Source organism: Episyrphus balteatus, chromosome 3, assembly GCF_945859705.1.
Source record: "Episyrphus balteatus chromosome 3, idEpiBalt1.1, whole genome shotgun sequence".
Taxonomy (NCBI): domain Eukaryota; kingdom Metazoa; phylum Arthropoda; class Insecta; order Diptera; family Syrphidae; genus Episyrphus; species Episyrphus balteatus.
In genome coordinates this window covers 64637955-64660526 of record NC_079136.1, presented here as the reverse complement: position 1 = coordinate 64660526, position 22572 = coordinate 64637955, and the positions used below count along the sequence as shown (strand labels likewise).

The 22572-nt window shown below is 31.5% G+C and overlaps 1 protein-coding gene across 1 annotated transcript in view; it reads left to right on the top strand.

Annotated features, from left to right (window-relative positions):
- The window catches only part of LOC129916516 (alpha-2C adrenergic receptor), a 297933-nt gene extending 279518 nt beyond the window's left edge, over positions 1 to 18415 (top strand). The window contains exon 4 of the mRNA XM_055996515.1: positions 18188 to 18415. The gene's annotated coding sequence lies outside the window, so the exon portion shown is untranslated. The remainder of the gene's footprint in view (positions 1 to 18187) is intronic.
- The last annotated feature ends 4157 nt before the right edge of the window (positions 18416 to 22572 follow it).

The window sequence follows — 22572 nt, the reverse complement described above, 5'->3', positions numbered from 1 at the left end:
TTTTAAGGGATTTCTTGGTAACAGTTATTTTTTATTTTTTATTCCAAGAAAAATACTTTTAAATAGTTTTTCTTTTATAATTTCAGTAGTTGAAGTGTTTAAAAATTTTAAATTGGTCCATCAAGCCAATATTAATGTTTTTGAACCTTTAAAGTGTTCCAGTTAAGATTCTATATAGGTACCTACAAATATAATAAAAAGCAAAAATTGTTTGTTTCTATTATATTGGCTAATATATCTTCCAAATTGAAAACCTACAATGTCTTTGAGTTCTAAATTAGTTAATTCACTGAACTAATTTTGCCTCTTCTTAGCTTTTTAGCAATTAAAATGCCATAAGACTTTAAGCAATTTTCAGTCAGCGTCGTCCCATAGAAAAACGTTTGATATTTAGTGATAGAAAGTTATCAAAAATAAAGTGGCGATGCTGAAAAAAGTTTTTTTTTTTCAATAATAACTTCCAAAAATTTGAATACTTGCTTTAATATATATTTTGAGTGCACCCGTAGAGCGGAAATAAATTTTTTTTTAATGACAGAAACTTATGGGACCTGCCATGCAACGAAGATTATTTTTTTCAAATAACGTTGTTCTGACGATATTTCCTATAGAGGGATTTTTTATTTCTGAATTTCTCGTAAGCGATTAATTAAAAAAATTGTTTAAATTGGGTAAGGACTTCCGGACTTCTGGGGTATTGAAATTTTTTTGAAATAATGCAAAATTCCTATTTTTACGAAATTTTTTCATTTTTATGGACCATTTTGATAAATTATTATTTTTAACAAATAAGAAGTATAAAATGAAGTTGACACAATCATCAAGTCATAAATTGCTGAAAATTCATAAATCTGTCGGTCTAGCTGGCTTTGACTATTTACCATTGTGCTCGCCTCACAGTGGTGCATTTGGTGCTTTATGGCGTCAAAAATCATTTTCACTTCTTGATGAAAAGTCATGAAATTTCATTTTTCAAAATGGTGGTTCCAAAATGGCGGACAGAATAAGCGTAAACAGAATTTTCATTTTCAAAACTGTACATAAGTTAGAAATTTAACTAAATGAATGTCAAATAGACGTTCGCTCTTGGATTTATGTAGAACTGTTCATATTCAATGAAAAAAAAAATATGTTTTAATTAAAACAAAGACCAAAAAGTACCAAAGTGGTAAAACACAATTTAGACCTTTCCTTATGCTAATTCTTGGATTTTTTGTTTAAGTTTAACTTTTTTTATTTCTCTCCTATTTATTTTCATAAAAACATAGTTGGCAACAATATAACGCCAATTAAATCAATTTTTTATGAATATAAATAGAGAAAAAGTAAAAAAAAGTGCAAACTTAAACAAAAAATAAAATTGTGTTTTACTACTTTGGTACTTTTTGGTCTTTGTTTTAATTATAAATATACATTAATTGTATATGTATATTCCTCATAAGCTAAGCTTATAAGTTGTTCAAATTTTTAAAGATGCTTTTTTTTTGAATTGCTGATTATAATATTATTGACAGTTGGTGCCTGAATGTAAAAAAGGAGTAATATCAAAGTGGCTAGAACACTATTCATAAATCGTATAATATAAATGATTTCTATCAAGGGGCACGATAGTTCATTATGAGCTATCGTGCCCCTTGATACAAATTATTTATATTAATATTTTGCTTTCATTTGGTTCACTTTAGTTTTTAAATTCAATGATAGAAATATTCAAATATTCAAAGATAAAAACATAGTTCACTGTGGTGTATGTGCAACATTTTTTTCCAGGTTATACTTTATGTAGAGAAGCCTACAACACATCACAAAGTGAAAAAATACAAAAAAAAGTCTTCAACTTTTCAATATGAATTGGTTTTTGTTATTTTGTACTTTTTCGCTTTTATGTTTTGATGTAGTTCTATCTTAAAGGATGAAATTGGTGTCAAATTAAAGAAAATAATATCTTCTATTATAATTTTAAAAAAACTTCTAGTTTTATTATCGTTAAATATTAAAAATAACTTGGTCATTACGAATTAAAATCTGTACCTATGAACAATTTGTTTTTTTTTTTTCAATTTTTTCTGATTTTAGAAACATAAAAGGATTTTTTTAATTTGTACCGAATCTGCCCAGATTTTACTAGAAAGTAGAAACAACTCTAAATTAAAAGAAAAAAACATTGTTTTCTTAAATTATTTGACATCAGTTTAATACTTTAATGTGATAGCCGGAAAACACAAAAAAAAAAAGACCTGAGCCGAAAAAAATAGCGTTATTCCTTCCACCCTTAAGACATTCCAAACTGAATTGAAACTGGCCACGTGAATACACGCAGAAAAATAATGGACCTACCGAGTAGTGGGTTAAATGAAATGTGTTAAAAATAACGTAGTCTTGGCTAAAAACTACGTAGTTCTCGGTGCTCAAAATCAACGTAGTCGCCTCGGTTAAGTTAAATTGTTTAAAATTACCATTTTTGAAAGTTATTTTAACCGATTAACTTGTTTATATTGATCAAGAATTTGGGTTAAAATTTGAGATTTAATTAAAATTTAACCGAGAAAGTGGGTAAGATTAAACAACATTTAATAACCGAGTCGACTCGTGTAGTTTGCAGGTGCTTGCTTTATTAGCAATCTTCTCTGTAAATTTTACACGAGTTTTACGTTGTTTTCAACCGATAATTTTTCTCGTGTAAGCCCCTATAACACGAACTTAATGGGCACTCCCGCTTCACAGTGAGCCTGAACAAGTTTAAGGTTGACCTAAAATGACGACAAAAACTAAAAATGAGGCTTTGTTCCTGAAGGCCTCAGCAATAATAATCCGTTTTTACCAAAATCGGATTAGCTTCCTTTCTCGAGATACCCCCCGTAAACTGGTTTTTTTTTTTCGAGAGTACTCGAGTACGATAACTTGGGCGCCGAGGATTGAAAACCGGTTTTTTGTAGAGGTATTCAATACAATAATTTTTTATTATGGGACAGGCGAGGTCTATGTTATATTAAAAAACAACGGCAACACTTACAGTTATCAATGATACCTTTATACCAAATTTATAATTGTACACTTAATTTAAGTTTTTTAATCAAGTTAATTTAATCAGTTGTTTTCGAAATAATCGATTTCAAAGTCAAAACATTTGTGAAAAATAAGTATGAAAAAATACATTGAATACTATTTTTGTCAAGACTATGGATTTCAATACGGGTTAAATCCATAATGTAAGCTACCTCAATAAATTCTTTATCAAATACTGAAAACCATACATATGTTGTTAAGCCTTCTAGTTTTTGAGAAAATTGAAAAATAGGAAAACTACTTTCTTTATCAGATTTTTATTTTCTTGGTTATTTTGATTTGCCATTATCAAAAATTAAAAAGTACTGTGCTTAATCTACTTCGATTCCATGAATGGATTTTATTTCCATAAAATTTCTTGGTACCAGTGTGGTACCAAAACGCTCATTAGTGAGCCCCAAAATATTGTGTATTTCCAAAAGCAAATCAAAATCAACAAAAGTTCAATATTTCCAAATTTGAAGGCTCTCTCATTAAAATTTTCAATCGATTCTTGTTCTAAAATTTTCTTTTCTTGGACGTATAGATAATATCATACTCAAATCAGACAGAGCAGCTTACTAAAGTCCAAAAAAAAACATTGGCACACAACTCCATAATTCATTCCTTTAGTACATAAATATTCTTTTCCTATACTTTATGTCAAGTTCATGTTTAATTTACCAATCCAAATTTATTTGTACGAATACCACAAAGCAAAACTAACAGAATAAACATCATTAGCAACACTCCAACTTATCTACTAACATGAGTGTCCAGTTTACATTATCATTTTTTTTTTTTCAAAAGAAAGGTCATTTTTATTATGAATGCAAATTCAACTTAATTCCATTAACATATTTTCTAACTTTACTTACAAAAAAAAAAGAAAATTAAAAAACTTAGTCCAAAAGGAAATGAAAAAAATAAAAAATTACAAGAACAAGAACGCTCAAAAGAAATGATTGCACTTTGCAACTTTGTTACTCTCTCTATATATGCCCCAAAACAAGAGGGACTGAACCTCTACTAGCTACAACAACCTACTACCAAATCAAAAACATATTCCATGGGTGGCCAAATTTACAATTCTAAACCCGTTTTCTCATTTTTTTTTTTTTTTTGTATTAATTCTCCAAATGCATCGTAATTTTCATAGAAACAAAGTTTATCCTCTTCTTTAGCCAGGAAAAATATAATAATTTCAACTTTCATATCCTTTCATTCCTCTATGGGGTAGCTTGTGCTTTATAAGGACTTTACTCTTCTTTATATTAAATACCTACTCGTACCACAGCATTAGAGTATAGCGCAAGCAAACATAAAAATATGCACCTACACCACACCCGTACCGCACCGCAGCGCAGGAGGAGAGAAAACGAGCAACAAAACGGAAAGAATGGACAGACTTGTCGGCTTCTGTTGTGACTTATACGAGAGTATATAAAATTTGTAATTCCAAAAAAGCACAAGTGAGTAAAATTAAAACTTGTGCCGAAAATTGCATGAATATTTCATCAAAAAAAAAAAAAAAAAAAAAAAGGAGCTGGGTGACATTAAAGAACTTTATTAGTTTCAGGTTTATTTGAAAAATTTTGTACTGTACTTCTGCTGCATGTGTGTGTCAGAAATGTTAAGTGGCTTGAAAAAGTAAAAGTCCTGGAAATAACGCAATTCATCCAAATTACTATATGGCTCTGCTCTGCGCTGGTGGTAGTAAATTCTTTTGTGTAGGTATAATATAATTTTCACGTAAAGCAACAATTTTCCTCACAAGGTACAAACATTTTTGATGTTGTGACCGATGAAGAGTTGAAAAACCTTCAACTTTGTATTTCCATCGTAAAAAAAAGATAATTTAAGTTTAACAGTCTTCAATAAAACCGACACGAAGAATATTTTTTCAACGAATATTTTGTTGAAAATATTTCAAGAGGCTAAAAAACTTTAAGTTTGATGAAATAATAAATTGCGACATTTACGTCTTATCACGAATTTTCTGGAAAGTTTTTATGACTTCAGAAGTATAATGTACAACCTTTGTCAATCATATTTAAATTTCATTCATTGAACACAAAAATTTTGCTGAGTAAGATTAAGATTAAGATTAGGGTGAGAGGTGGGAATAATTCGCCTTATCACTGCGGCCTCTGATGGGCCTATTGTGATGTCCTCTTTTTAGAGTTCACGTAGAAATCCTGAGTTTAGAAAACTTAGTATGTTTTTGGGTGAACTAGCGGCAATGTTTTCCGCTTCGAGATAATACCCTCCGAGGTGACGTCGACGTGTATTGATTAAGCAATTACAGTGACACAATATGTGTTCTGCTGTTTCTTCGTCTTCGTTACACATTCTGCAGGTATCGTCTTGTGTGATGCCCATGGTCTTGAGATGTTTTTTTACTGAGCAGTGTCCAGTAAGGAAGCCTGTGGTTATGCGAATCTGACTCCTGGTGAGTGTGAGGAGTTGTTTCGTTCTGGCGTGGGAGATGTTTGGTATAAATTTTTTGGCTTGTCTGTTACCTTCCGTATGCGTCCAGTAATGATTAGCCATATCTCTTAGCCATTTATTAATGTAATGTTTTGCAGTGCTTGTTGGTATGCCACAGAATGGTCTTGGCATCATGAATGTAGATGCGGAACCTTTTCTGGCTAGTGTGTCTGCTATTTCATTCCCAACGTGACCGCTGTGACCAGGTATCCAAATGAGTTGAACTCTGTTTGTACTGGCAAGCTGGTGTAGAAGTTGTATACAGTCCCATACCAGCTTTGAGGTGACTTCATTGCTCCTAAGAGCTTGGAGTGCCGCCTTGCTGTCAGAGAGAATATAAATTTTTTTGTTTATTACAGCTCTGTTTAAGTTTTCTCTGAGGCAGAGTTCAATTGCGAATATCTCTGCTTGGAATACGGAATTGAAGCTGTCCATGCTCTGGTGCAGATAAGTTTTGGTGTTCATTCCGAATACTCCGGCCCCAACACCTTCATTTGTTTTGGAGCCATCTGTGTACCATACATGAGACTCGCTATTGAAGATGGGTCTGTTCTGTTCCCATTCATGTCGTGAGGGGAATGTGACCTTATAGTTTTGGGTGAAGTTATATCTTGGGAGACAATTGTCTACTAGACATATTTTAAGTAATTCTTCCCTATTTAATTCAGTGAGAATATCAGAGTGGATTATCTTGGAATTAGAGTTATCTTCTGCGATGAGCCTGTAGCCGTTGACCATGGCTTCTTTCTTTAGTAGGAGATGGAGTGGTGGTAGATCTGTGATAACTTCTAACGCTGCTGTGGGGGCTGTTCTCATTGCTCCTGTAATATTTATACAAGCTAGTCTTTGTAGTTTATTGAGCTTGGCTTGTACTGTTTTTTGTTTTGTTTTATGCCACCAGACCGGTGCAGCGTATGTTATAATTGGTCTGGCAATGGCTGTATAGAGCCAGCGAGAGATTTTGGGGTTGGCACCCCAGTTTTTACCAGTTAGACATTTGCTGGTCCATAAGGCAGTCCTGGCTTTGTCAATGGTTTTCTGTATATGAGAGTTCCAGTTGAGTTTTTCGTCTAGGGTAATCCCTAGATATGTTGAATCCATCTGCATATGTTGAATCCATCTGCATGTGGTAGGATCTACCCCTGTGCTGAGGATGCAGCGTTGTATTTGAGCATAATCAGTGTTATCGAAAGCACCCTCAATGTCTAGGAAGCAACCTATTGCAGTCTCTTTGTCGTTAAGGGATTTATCAATCCGCATTGTTAATTCCTGAAGAGCAAGCGTGGTTGATTTTCCTGGCTGGTAGGCATATTGGTTGTTGTGAAGAGGTGTTGTTTTCAATGGCCCGTCCCTGATATGCCTGTCTAGTATCTTTTCCATTGGTTTCAGGAAGAATGAGGTAAGACTAATTGGTCTGAAGGATTTAGCTTGGTCAGTTGGTCTTCGTCCTGATTTAGGAATGAATTTGACCGTTACTTCTTTCCAGCTTGTTGGTAAGTAACCCCATGCGTAGCTTGTTCTAAATATGTTTATTAGCATAGGTGTAATTAACTCATTTCCTTTCTGAAGGAGTGCTGGAAAGATTCCATCTTCTCCGGGAGATTTATATGGGTCGAAGGAATTTATTGCCCATTTTATATTTCCCTCATAGAACATATCCCTTGCTCTTTTCCAATCCTCTCTGTTTGGTCTGGTAAGCCTGAACTGGGGAGAAGGACTAGATAGATCTGAGGGTATGACTACAGAGTTTGGAAAGTGAGTGTCCGTAAGGATTTGTAACGTATCTGGACCATTTTCCGCACGCGTGCCATCCGTGTTTTTTAAGAGACCAATATGATTAGTGTGCTCTTTAGCGAGAATTCTGTGGATGCGAGCGCTGCTTTGTATATCAGATAGATCATTGCAGAACTTTTTCCATGATTCTCTTTTGGCTCTTCTAATCTCTGTATTGTAGTTGGTTAGAGAAGTGCGGTATGAGGTCCAGTCTCCATTGCGCTTGGCTTTGTTGAATAGTTTTCTGGTCAGCGTTCTTAGCTTTGAGAGCTTGGCATTCCACCATGGTGTTTTTCGTGTGCCTGATTTCGTTTTCTCTGGGCATGCGTTATGGTAGGCAGTAGTGATTGTTGCATTAAGACTGTTGCAGCTTATTTCTAGGCTGTCAATGTCTCTGATGCTGTTTGGACAGTTTCTGATCGTTTGCGAGATTTCTAGGCAGTAGTCGTCCCAGTTCGTCGCTCTCGGTTGTCTGTACGTTAAGGGGAGTTTTGATTCTATACATATATCAAAGCAAATTTGCCGGTGATCTGACATTGATGTTTCAGTCGAAACATGCCAGTTTTGTATAGCATTACCTATGAATGAAGTGGATAGGGTGAGATCAAGGACTTCTTCCCTGATTCTGTTCATGAAGGTAGGGCTATTCCCATAGTTTAAGATTTCAAGATTATTTTTAAAAATGAATTCTAGAAGGTACTCACCCCTTTTGTTTATGTTGGAGCTGCCCCATACAGTGTGATGGGCGTTAGCATCACAACTAATGATGATTTGCCGGCCTGTTCTGCCACAGTAGTCTATAAGATCCTGCAGTGGTGTGAAGCTTAGGTCGGCAGAATCCCCTGCCAGGTAGGCTGAGCAGATGACAGCTTCTGACCTACCCTCCGAGGTCTGCAGCTGGATGATAGCTGCTACCATGTCCTTGTTGGTGTACTGTGGAATAGGAATGGTTATTATAGATTTATTTATCATAATGCAAGCTCTAGGTCTACCTTCACTACTAGAATCATAAATTAGCTCACCTGATAGGCCTTTTATCTGGTCTTTCACTATGTAAGGTTCCTGGATAAAGGCTATATCAAGGTGTTCCTTATTGAATCTGTGGCTTAGTACTGCCGAGGCAGCCTTCGCATGCTGCAGATTAATTTGGATACACCTCAATCCCATGTTATTGTTGAGCGGGTTTACTGGCAGGAGCGCCAGTATCAGTTCCAGGTGCCGCGATAGAGTTATCCCCAGGGGTCTCGTCGGTCTGAGATAAGTCTTCAGACGTCTTAGACTTCCTGGGGTTGGCAACTTCTACCGTTGACCCACTGATTGTAGGAGCATCTGTTTTTGCTTCCTCTGTTGTTGCAAGGTCCTTAGAACTATCGCCCTTGTTGTTTCCTTGCGTGCCAGTGCCTTCCTGTCTTGAGTTTGCCTTGATCCTAATTTGGATCTGAGAGAAATTCAAGAACAGTTTGCACTTTGACTTCAGAATGGAGTCCTTGGATTTCTCATCGACAGAGAAAGTGACGTGATGACCGCCACTTTTTTCTTTGATGATCCTGAGGACTCTCCATCCTTTGGTGTTTAAATCGGTGTTTTGTTTTCCAAGCCGATTTAGAAAAATGTCTTTGGTGAGATTTTCATCTTCCGGGACATAAGTAACGCAAACGTGTTGCTTGGGTATATCGTTGCCCTGAGTGACACGTAGTTTTGCGTCCTTCCATGGCTTTATTTTTTCTGCCGTAGACATGAGCCATTTTTTGGTCTCTGTGTCCTGACAGGTAAACGAGAGCCATCCGTCTCTGTCCGAGACGGCTACAAACTTAATTGCTGGACAGTTTTTGTCTGCTTTGTCCATTTCTTCCAGAACGCTTTTTCTGACCAGTTTGGTTTCGCGCTCCGTAAGTGTTTGTAAAGGATGGAGAAAGTGCATAATCGCGACCTTACATTGGGCTGTGGCATCCCGATAGGAGCCCCCTGATGTGCTTGGTCGTGATTGATTACCTTCTTTTCCATGGTTGGATCCAGTTTTGGCGGCACTGCTGGGCTTGTCTTTGCTGGTATTAGGGCTGAATCTGGTCTTCTCGTGAGCACGATGCTTCTTCGAGGCTGCTCCTGCAGGGGAGTTGTCAGCTGACCGTTCCCTTTTGCCCTTGTTAGTTGGTTGCACCGATGTGCCAGCCTGCTTGTCTGCTAGTATTTTAGCATATCTAGCCTTTTCTCTGCGCCTGGCTTCTTCGGGCTCAATGCCGTCTCTTATCTGCGCAGCTATACGTCGCTTCTGAGCCCCAGTGAAATAATCTTTCTGCTGGGGCTTGTTGACGTGTTCGTTACCCTCAATCATAGAGCTTGGACCTTGTGGTGCCTGAGCATCTAGATTGCCCTTTGCATTGGGAACGGGCACGGCTTGCTGAGTAAATTGAAACGTTTTAAAGAGCGGAATTGAAGTGCAAAAGATTTTTTAAGATGAATTCGGAATTGAAGAAAAATGATTAAAAAAGACCAAAAATAGTAGATTTTGAAAGTGTGTATTTTTTCCAATTTTAGCCGTATTTAATTTTGTATACTATTATGTTGAAAGATGAAGTATTTTCTTTTCTACTATACATGTTTAATATCTATAAATCCCGAAAGGATAAAAATAGACTATTTACTAAAAACATCAATAAATGTCGTTTTTTTCTCGTTTTTGAATAGTTTTTCTTAAGTTTTTTACAGTATTTTAATTTTAAAATATTTTAAAAGGATACATATCGATAGGAAATTTTCAAATTCAGCTTGCTTTTCAAGTTATAGACAAAAACTCAAAAAGTAACAAAAAGAGTCGAAAATTTTGATCGTTACAAAAATTGTAATATCTTTGTAACTAAGGTATCCATAGATTTTGATGAAAAGTATCTTGTTATCTTTGCCAGAGAGTTCACCATATATGAAAAATTTAAGACTATGAGGATTCAAATTTATTCAGTATTAAATTTTGTTTGTAAAAATTTTTCTTAAAAAATCAATCAAGTTATTCTAGTGTTTCTTGTTTATTTATTCAACTTTTTTTTACTCTATTCTCTATGAGGAATTCATCCGTTTTCCAATTTTGCCTCACAAAGGCGACCTTTTAAAAATGTTTGCAACCAAAGCCTTCAGGTTCTAAGAATTTCATTATTTCAACTAGAATTTGGTAGGTGCAGTTTCCAAAACTAAACAAGTTTGTATTACCTGAAAATGTTTTTCTTTAATTTATACTATACTTTAACGTAGGTGTAAGACACCATGTCCAAACATTTTTTATACTCCAAAAATACATTATTTTCTATGCCACTGAAAACTAAATGAACCTAAATTAGCATTTTCCTAAAATTTATTCAAGAACCAAAAATAAAAAAAAAAAATTATCTGACGTAAAATGTTCCGGACAAAAAAGGACAAAATTTAAGCATGGCTAGCAAAGCACTTCGCATGTCCTTTAAATGAGTCTACCTTTAAATTGATGTAGGTAAATTGTAAATTTTCCTCGCTTTAAAATGATATCCCATCACCCGTAGGTTTATTGGTAGCAATTAATTTCATTTCATTCAGTCGAAATGGGCTTTAACATAATTTGTCACCTGTCTCAAGCCTGCCATCCTTTCACAATGGTCAACCCTTTTATGTGACTTAAAGCTGCAAGCTTGTGACCAACAAAAAAAAAATTTGTACTCTGACAGATATAACGTAGAGTAGAGGTAGGTATGTGACCGTAGAGTACCCATATAAATATTTGCCATATATTAAGTCCATTATATGGTGAGTATGTACTTTATTGGCGATGATGGATCCTTTTTGGTTTTCATGTCTACAAAAAAAAAAAAAAACAGACACACAGAACTGTCAAGAGTATAGTTCAATCCTTAGTAAAAGGAAAAAAAAATAAATAAACGAATAAAAATTAACCAAAAATGAACAAAAAAAGAGTGTGTGTACACATGTACACGCGACTGAAGTTATACTTCTCATTCAGTTTTATGTAAATGAATTTCATTTGATATTTTTAATTTCTATTATTAAGTAATTAATCCCCACTTATTTTTTTTACATTTTTATCAAGTGAACAATAAATTAATTCTTTCATCCTCCTTGCGTCCATGTAGTTTTCAATTTATTCTGTGAAATTTACACATGTTGTGCGGTTCAGAACGTACGGTATACGCTTAACGACTTTTTTCAAAATTCCGAGAAAATCGGTTTTGAAAGTTGGGGTAAATTTTTTTTTCGAAAAATCCCCGAATCTTTAAACGCTCCTGAAAGCTAAATCGCTTTAGAGCAATTTTTGGGAGTGATGCCAAATGATAGCTTGTGTCATGGGCCTACGCTTTGCACATTATCAGATTTTTAAAAAATCGCCTTCCATGTTAAACCACCACATCATGCCTTTTTTTTCAGAATCGCGCCTATTTTTTTTACTTTTAAGTTCTCCCGGTTTGAGAACGCGTGAACCTACAGGAATGGGAGTTGTACCCAAATGTAGGTTAGAGTCCCCGCTATCTTTTGGCATCAAAAATTTTATTCATTTTCTTCAAAATTCCACGATATAGGCGTTGGAAGTTGGGGGCGCGAAAAAACTTCTGGGAGCTGAACGCTTTGATCTAGAGACAGTGGAGTGGTGCCATATGAAAGCTTATATTCTCAGCTACCCGATTGTGGTATAATCCGGTTTTTCGATTTTCTTCAAAATTCCGAGAAAATCGCGTTTGAAAGTTGGGGTAAAATCTTTGTTCGAAAAATCCCCGAATCTTTGAACGCTCCTGGAAGCTAAACCGCTTGAGAGCAATTTTTGGGAGTGATGCCAAATGATAGCTTGTGTCATGGGACTACGCTTTGCACATTGTCAGATTTATAAAAAATCGCCTTCCATGTTAAACCGCCACATCATGCCTATTTTTTCAGAATCGTGCCTATTTTTTTTTTACTTTTAAGTTCTCCCGGTTTGAGAACGCCTGGACCTACAGGGATGGGAATTGTACCCAAATGTAGGTTAAAGTCGCCGCTACCTTTTGGCATCAAAAAATTTTATTTTCATTTTCTTCAAAATTCCGCGATATAGTCGTTGGAACGCTTTGATCTAGAGACAGGGGAGTGGTGCCATATGAAAGCTTATATTCTCAGCTAGCCGATAGTGGTATAATCCGGTTTTTCGATTTTTTTCAAAATTCCGAGAAAATCGCGTTTGAAAGTTGGGGTAAAATCTTTTTTCGAAAAATCCCCGAATCTTTGAACGCTCCTGGAAATTAAACCGCTTGAGAGCAATTTTTGGGAGTGATGCCAAATGATAGCTTGTGTCATGGGCCTACGCTTTGCACATTATCAGATTTTTAAAAAATCGCCTTCCATGTTAAACCGCCACATCATGCCTATTTTTTCAGAATCGTGCCTATTTTTTTTTTACTTTTAAGTTCTCCCGGTTTGAGAACGCGTAGACCTACAGGAATGAGAGTTGTACCCAAATGTAGGTTAGAGTCCCCGCTACCTTTTGGCATCAAAATTTTTTTTTTCATTTTTTTCAAAATTCCGAGATATAGGCGTTGGAAGTTGAGGCGCTCACTTTCAGCTCAGCTCACTTTCAGCTCAGCTCAAATGAGCTAAGCTATGGTACCTAGCTCAAATTTGAGCTGAGCTGTGAGCTGAGCTGAAATGTGAGCTTTTTGCAACCCTGGCAACTTGCCACATGGAAATTACCACATGCAACTTGCCACATGCAACTTGCCACATGTAACTTGCCACACGCAACTTGCCACACGCAACTTGCCACATGCAACTTGCTACACGCAACTTGCCACATACAACTTGCCACATACGACTTGCCACATGCAACTTGCCACATGAAACATGTAACTTGCAACGTGTTGTGTGTTTTATGTTTGCCGTACTGCGGCGTACTACATTTTTAAATACTAAAGTACTGCCTACTCTAAAGGTGAAACGACAGCCCTGCTACCCAGGGTGATCGCGTCATAATCCCTTTGACATTCTTGTCAAAAAGTAAATTTTCATACCCACCCTCCCATAAGAAGTATAACTTCAAAAAAAGAAAAACAGTTAAAGTTCATAGCAGACTGATGGTTAACCCTTTATATGACGAGGCAGTTTAATTAAAATGCAAATACTTGCAAATAGCCATCGTGAAGGATCATAAAAGGCAAAAATAAAAATGGAAATCGTTTAAATGAATGTATTTCACATCGTAAATACAACGGAAAAAAATTTAATCGACCAAAGGAGATACAAAAAAAAAATAAATTCATAAAATATCCAGCTATTCACCATAGAGCCACACAAACACTCTTTTTTTGTGGTTTAAATTTACTCTTCTCTGTTATATCGATAACATTGCAAATTTTTTTTTTGTATCGTTTATTTTTTATCTTAATTAGTTTTGAGTTCGATAAACAAAAACTATTATTTTTTTTTTTATTAATTTTTTTTTTCATCACACTTTTGAAAAATATTTTCCTCTGGAAATTGTTATTGTGATGAAAATGTTTTTGCATCATAGTAATATTGATCAAAACAAAACAAATATCAACCATGGTATCAGTAAACGTTGCTTTCAAACTCATTCGATGTTTTTGCAGGAATATCAGCTTGACGTTCTATGTAAAAATACCCCAAAACTGGGTTTTAAACGGTCTAAGAAGAAAGAAAGTTTTTTAACATGTAGCTTTTATTGACAGATTTTTAACATTTTTATTTACTTTAGTAACGAATTTAAACTTATGATAATTTAACTTACCTCCACATTTGATTAAGACAAAAACTATAAAGTCCAAAATCTCGAAAGAACAAGAACGCAAAGCAAGGAGAAAGGCTCACAATCTAGAAAGCAGAGTAAAGCCTAAGCTTACAAGCTTTCGAAAATACAAGGAAACAACAGGAAAAAAAAAACACTTTTTCGAATTTTTGACGATTTTGCAAAAATAGTGATAGTTCTTAAAAAAAAAATCTGTTACAATATGTGGATAGTTTTTCGTGGAAAGTCAACGATTAGAGTGTTTTTTTTTTTTTTTTTGCTACCATTTTGATTTTTACTTCCGTTTCCAAATTTTGTTTGAAATACTGAAACAAAATATTCCTTCGAAATATGAGCTCTTAAAATTAAAATTAAGTACTTGCTTTCTGCATGCGAATATTAATAAATGGATTTTTGGAATTCGAAAAGGGAAGAGGGTCATAATAATAATAATAAGTTTAAAATGTTTGAATGAATGAATCCTTGGAACAATTGAATTTGAGCGTGACTTATGTTGTAGTGGCACCTGAGCCTGTTAGCATTGTGGTATAGTTTGCATTTTCATTATAAAGGCCGCCTAGTCTTATGACTTAATAAAATAGTAAGATAAGATTTAACGTTTTGTAAAATTGTGTTTTTTTTTTTTTTGAAGTGATATCGTCTTATAAATCGATGAACCATGGCAGCCACCACAAAAAAGTGACGCCATTTTCTAACGTTACACTCTCGCACTTTCGCAGTGCGGCAAAAAATTTCAATTCAATATTAAAAATAAACTATTAGAGATAAAAAATCTTCTATAGCTTATTTGAAAGATAATAACCTAAAGCTTAATCCAAATGAAGGATTTTTAAAAATTCCGTCATTTAATAGGGTAAACAGGGCTAAAACGGAAAGATGAAATTTGGGCTAAAATCTAAACGCGAAGTTGTAGAGAATTGCTTTTTTTTTTGCTATAGATAGATGAGATTAATTTAAGAATAACGGCATTTAAGAAAAACTTCTAAAAAATTTTGAAACTAAGCTATAACATTTTGTTTGAATGTTGTACACGTGTTGGGGCTATTACAAAATGATGATTTTGGATGAAGGACATTTTTTTTGAAAATTCTAAAGGTGCCAGTTGCAAGATGAGGGGAAAAATTATGTTTCTGATACTGATTTTTTTTTCCAACACTCTGCGTTTCGAAATATGAATTTTTGAAAAACACCTTGTTTTGTATTGGTATTTTTGGGTAATTTTTGATTTTTAGCTTTTTTAGCGTTCAAAAAATCTCAAACATATAGGACATGTAGGCCTTATGCAAACATGTGCAAGAACTTGGAATCGTTTAGTGAGTTTTTGACTGAATAACGGAAGAAACAAGTTTTTAAAAAACACGTTTTTTGACCGTTTTTAACCGATTTTTATCTTTTTTTCTTTAATAGATACAGAAATAAAGTATATGGAATAATGATAGACCATGACTTCGAAATTTTATTAAACTTTTATGAGCATTCTGATACAATTACCTTTCATTTGGTATATCACACATAACGGTAGACTAACTACCAGCTATACAATGTTAAATCAAGAAACTTGCGAAATACCTCAAAACACCTGTGGAGATCTGTTGCCCCCCGAACAGCCCGAACAGTGGGAAGTACCGTAATCTCAGTCTGGAAATTCGACATGGTTGACTTTAAAAAATTCTAAATTCTCTTGTAGGCATCTTTGAAATGAGATTGATAAGTCTTATGAAAGGTGAAATAATAAGCTTTCACATGGTATATATATTTGTATAGGTTGTCAAACAAAAAATTTTATTCCATAGCCTAAGAACATAAAAATAAATGTTTGTTTTTGCTTTTTTTGATGAAAATGATTGTATTCCATAAATTTTATTTTGATACTTTTTGCGCATTGTAAAAATTTAAAAATGATTTTATTCTTAAGAAGAAATACTTGGCTTTTAAATTGCATAATTTTTTTTGTAAGCTTTTATAATAAAAAAATTAATATAATGAGAAAATAAAAAATTTATTTCTTTAAAACAGATACGAGATAAACCTGTTCTTATTTTTGTATTTTAAAATTTTTAAAAGGAGGGCAAAAACGGTGCAAGAGTTTATTGGACTTGATTTTTTTTTTGTTTTAAATCTCTAGTTCTTTGTTTTTCTTAGCGATTTAATTGTTCCTCTTTGGAAATTGTAAGAACATGATGATGTAGGTACTTTGAAAGTGCATTTTAGAGTTGATACTCTTACTGCAAAACATTGAAACTCACTCAGATTAAGTGTATATGGTTAAATATTCATCAATCGCGAAAATGGGTTTTGATGCCCTTTTTTTGACTAATTTCCGTGAGCTATTGGGCAAGTTTAGGATTCGAATAGAAATTCGAGAAAACAATCAGACATTTATCATTTCTGATTTATTCGTAACCGATTTTACTGATTTCAATAAAAAAAAAAAATAAACAAAAGCGAAAAATACAGTTTTGGATTTAAAAAAAAATCAAATTTTTTCGTTTTTTAAAACTGTTTGTTAGATACTATATCATAGGACAAGTTAAGGTTGCGTACAAAAAATCGAACTCCAAATAACATTACAATGATGGAGAATGCATACAAATTCTGGTCTGCCTGTCTCAAAAGCTACAGCCCTAACCACTCATTCGATCAACTTTAAAAATTTTGTAGTTAATAGTTGTGGGTTATTCCATTGAGGAAATATTGAATTTTTTTTGCCGTATGACCAAAATGTTAGTATGTATTTGTTTTTTCAAATTTTTATTTTTAATAAATATTAACTTTTAAATTTAATATAAGGCCCTACTTTTCAAATAACAAACATATTTTTGGAGCCGTTAATAACAGTATATCCATTTCTAGAACTATCTAGTTGAAAATGAAACCGATTTAAAAAAAAGGTTTTTGGTATACCTTATTTTAAGATTGAATATAATTTTCAGAAAAATAATTTTGAATTTCTTAAATCAATATTTTCATAACAAGCCTTTAAATGGTCTTGAAATATCGTTTTATGTTTTGGTTTAAAATATTTCCTCCACAATAGTACCTACACCATTTTTTTTTTTAATGTTTGAAAATTTTTTATACAAACTTAAAAAAAATCAAAAATTCTTTGTTTTAAAAAACATATTCTTAAATTATAATAATGAATACTAACATAAAAAACTTTAACCCTCAAAGAAATGTTTACCTTAAGACTAATTCGTCAATTTTATTTAATCTTAAGCTTTTGAGGTACCTATTTTTTTTTACGATTTTTTTTTTTTTTCAAATATAATGTAAACACTTTCTCCTGTTTAATATAATTTTTCTTCTTCTACTTTAATTTTCTTTAATCCAATTGATTGATATAATAATAAACAATATTTTTCTATATCTTATTATTCCAATTCATTTTGAATATAACATCAAAAAATAATCCAAAAAATCATTTCAATAGTTTGAAAACCCATCAATCTAATTTTTAAAATCAATGTGTAAACAACTACTTACAATGTACATAATTTTTCTATCCACACATTGAGTTGAATTTCGTATATAATTTTGTGCAAGGTTTTCTTCAATATCAATTCAAGACAGAGGAGAGAGATAAAATTAATTAGAATTTCTTTGGGAACAAAATCATCATTAATTTATCATTGGCATATATTTCAATTTCATTAATGAAACAAATGAATACACTGATTAATACTTCTTCACCAAAAAACTATATATATTCGTGATAGTGAAAAAAAAAATAAAATAAAAACACCAGGTGGTCCAAAGTCCAAATGAATAGCTTTAACCGTGATACAAACACTTTGTATCTGAATTTCATTACCAACATTAATTTTATTTTTCCTTCATAATGTGTGTACCAATCCTTATTGTGTGTGTGTGTGTGTGTGTGTTTACAAAACTGGACGTATTGTATAATCAATCATTTACAAATGATGTGTCGAGTCCTTTGATGAGTTTACCAAAAACATAATTAATCTGTATTCATTGAGATATCATTTTTTGAGTTCTTGGAATTCTGTAAACAACATTATACAATTTTCAATAAATATTTTTAATCTTTTCCTTGAACAAAAGCAATTTTTAAAAATATTATTTTCTATTTTAATTTATTTCCAGGCAACAAAAAAATCTTCTCACACAACAACAACATAATCGCTTTTTTCCAACAAAATGTATCTTCCAACTACAGCGCCAACAAACAAAAAAAAAATTATTTTATAAGCAGCACCGAATCCCATCGATACAAACAGAAAATATTCACTATAAAAAAAATACTATTACCTATCTAACTGACTGTTACAAGAAAAAATTTTTAAAAAATCATCCAAAAAAATAACTCACATCGTTTCCAAAAAAAAAAAAAATAAATAAAAAAAAATAACTTCCGTAGATAGAAAATAAAAAAAAAAAACACAATTTAATGAAAAAAAAAAAAAAAATTGAACTCTTGTCTGACTGAAAATGATTTGAATTGAATAATTTTAATAAAAAAAAACGACAAATTTTCTATTTCTATAAAAAAAAATGTATAAAATAAGAAAATATTTATAAAAAAAAAAATTAAATATATATAAAAGAACTCGCTATGTGTAATTTAAATATTAAATTATAAAATCATAATTTTAAATTTATGAAAATAATTTAAATTAATTTATTTTTATTTTTCATATATTCACTATAAAATAAAAAACACAAAAAAATACGAACAAAAAAAAATACACATATAAATATGTTTATAGATTTTATTTTTTATTAATTATAAGCGGAAGTCTTCCACTATTGTTATACTATAATTATTAGTAAAAATCTACTATAGGAAAATTAATCTTAAACAAAATTAACATTAAATTTAAAATTAAAACTTTCAAAATATATAAAAATAAATTGTTATAATTTATTCATTTATTCTTTCAATTATTTATGTATATCATAAGATTAAATGAGCAACATTTTACATATATATATATTTATTACTTTGTATAAAAATAGGTTTCGCTCGCTAAAATAAAAATATAACTTAAAAAAAAAAAAACATTAAAATTAAGTATAACTCAAATATCAAAATCATAACATACATTTTTTAGGCACATTACATTCGTTAATTGTAAATAATTTTCAAAAAGAAAAGAAATAGTATTGGAGAAGCTTCTTACATTTAAAAGTTTTGGTTATCTATTTTTGAATTTAGTTTTCTTTAATATTCTTATTTATTAATTTTAGTTTTGAATTAAAAACAAAAATATTTTACCTTAATGTTTTAAAATCTTTTTTTAATGGTTATACAAACAAAGATCCTATTGTTGTTATTTTAAATTTTAATTTAAAAATTTTATTTTTTATTAATTTTATTTATAACTTTATTCTTTTTAAATTTTCTTGTTTTTTTTTATATTAGGTATTATTTTTATTAGCTTCCCCGATGCAAATGCCACTCATGGATTATGACACAGATGATAAGTTCCGCTTAAATGATAGTTCAGAGCAAGGACTTTTTGATGCACATCGTCGGCACAAATCCTTTACCGCGAATCTGTATTTTGGCATTTTCGTCGATCCCGATCCTCCATCTGTTGCCTAAAAGCCTAAACTATCAATTTTCGTTGTACGAGTTTCCATAAAATGTGTTTTTAAAACTTTGAAGCCGTTGTTCTCAAAACTACAATTTTGCAAATCGTGGTTTTGGCGTTGTTTTCACGATATGAGCTGAATCCAAATGAAAAAGAAAACGTCTATTCTAAAATGGGAAACAAAATATTAAAAATGTTAAAAATTTACAAAAAATGACATAAAAAACTGTGCAAGGAATATTTATTTCGGTGTAAAAAATCATGATTATTAAAAAGAAAAAAAAAGTGCAAAAAAAACTAAAATTAAAATTTCATAGGATGAATACGAATTTGAAGTCAAAAAAATTTGAAATATCACGTTTTCAAAATATTGCAATATAGAAGTAAATTTTTAAATTTAATTTACAATCTCACGCAGTTTTTTCAGATTTCGGATTCAAACATATCGAAATCCTTACAAAACGATAGGGAAGTAAATTACTCTCATTTATTTAACAGGTAACATAGAATTTCAGGCTTTGGAAGAGTCTGCTTGTCATTACCGTGCTGGGTTGCACAAAGTTGCTCTTTGAGTTCAAGTTGTTTAAAGTTTAAAAACTTTTGATACAAAATTTGGTAAAAGTAAAAAAAAAAAATAAATTAAAAAATATTCTCTTCAAAAGAAGATTTTTCAAAAAAAAATCAACTTTGTAAAAGCTTTTTTCGTGTAAAAAATATCATTGAAATTGATCTTTCGTTTGTGGGAAACTAAAAAGCTAGTTGTATGGGAGGTATGTTTGTACGTTAATAAATGATTTTCGACAAAAAAAAAGGTTTTTTCTCATCAAAAGATAGACCTAATTAAAAAACAGTCGAAAATTGAAATACCTCGAAAATGTTGTATAAAAGGTATTCCCTCTAAATGAGATGTTAAAAAGAACCTTCTTTCAAAATTTTATAAGGGTCATCTGTATCACCCACCACCCGTTTAGCTTAGGCGATCGAAATGTGGTGTCTTATTTGGAGCTTTTATGTGTCAAAAATGATCTGCACGGCCATTTCCTAACGAAAAGAAATGAAATTTATCACACTAAATCATAAATGCCAAACATGTTTTAAGGTGCAGTTAAAAAATATGAAATAATAAAAAGAACAGAATTTAAAATAAAACTGAATTGAATATTTATTTGTTTGTTGAACCAAAATATACTTTTCCAACTGATTTTAATATTTTTAATTCGAATTTTTGGTAATTTATGAATTTTAAAAAATTTTGTTTTTAATTTTTTGAGTTTTTGATTTGGATTTTTTGTATTCTCCATACGACATAATATGCTTCATTGTACCGTATTTCAATACTTTTCGAAAAGAGATGGCTCTGCAAATGTGCAAAAATACGGATGATAGGGAATACGATGACGACGAGCACTTATTAGTACTCTCATATGCCCCACATTCAAAAATTGATTTTTCTCAAAAACGACTCGAAAAATGTTGATTAAATAAATTAGAAAAAATTAACCGTTATTAATAAAAGGTACATGTCAATTGTTTTTTTGATTTCTCACTATCTTCAAAAAAAAACAAAAAAAAACACTCAACTGATTTTACATGAACAAATACATTTCTGAATTTAAACAAAAAAAAAAATACAATTTTAATTTTTGAAAAATCAATTCTTTGAAAACGAGTCCATGAATTAAAAAAAAAAAAATTTCCTTACCTCCTTTTTTTTCGACATAATCAATAGCCTAAAACTGTTTGGAAATATTGAATCAGGCATGATTTAAAATAGCTTTGAAGATTCTCAAACTGTGAAACGATTATCGATTATTCGATTATCATTTTCAAAATTACGAATTCAAATTACCATTCAAAGCAACTGTTACAATAAGAGCGACCCAGGCGTACTTTTTAATGTCGCTTCATTTTTATTGATTTGCTTCATCAAGGTTGTTATCTCTCATTTTCATCTTTTATAATGAAACTATGAAAAAATGGAAAATTAGCCTCATTGGTAAAAACGCTAAATACTATCGCTACCTCCCTGACTAATGAAAGTTTCGATGAATTTCAAAAAGGGCAGGCAACTTTCATTAAATAATTAAGGTATTCATCCAATGATTTTGGAAAATTTTAAAGTTTAAGATATGTAAATTCATTTCGGGTTTATTCTTTCTTGTTTAGACAACTGTTTTTCATCATTTAACAATAAAAAGCACTTTGGTTTTTAGAATTATTCTGACTTTTGGATAAGTTAAATTGAACATTACTTGAAGTTGAAATGGACATTAAGAATTCCTTTCTGAACTTTCTCTTCTCGAAATTATTTTAAGAACTAATCACTACAAAAAAATAAAAGGTGTTTGAAAGAAGAAGAACTTACTTTCGTATAAGGATTACAAAAACCACATCAGTGTTTAAAATTAAGAAAAAATATTTTTGTTTTTCAATTCTTTTTTGTTTTATATTTGTTTTTAACAATTTTATCATATTTAAACTTTAAATAAAAAAATTCTTTAATTTTGTTTAAGTTCTTATTTTTTTTTAACAAAATAAAACAACGAATTCATGGTGCTATGTTAAAACCGTTTCATAAAAAAAAATAAATTAAAAGAGGTTTCCTCCCCCAATTTAATGGAATATGAAAAAAAATTACTTTTCTTAATTTATTTCTTAAAAAAAAAAAAAAAAAAAACAATTTTTCATCTCATTTTAATTTAATTAAATTAATTTTATTTTACATTGTAAAACAGTTAACCACAAAAATATTGAAAACCAAAACAAAAAGATTCACTTAATTAAATCGATAATCCTGAGCCCGATTATCGGCTTGCTTAGTAGAATCAAAAAAAAAAAATGGTATGATATAAAAAAGATTTTGTGTATCAAACCAATTTTCAAAAAAAAAAGTTTTGATGCCTCATTTTTGTAAAATAAATTTGAAAAAAAAAA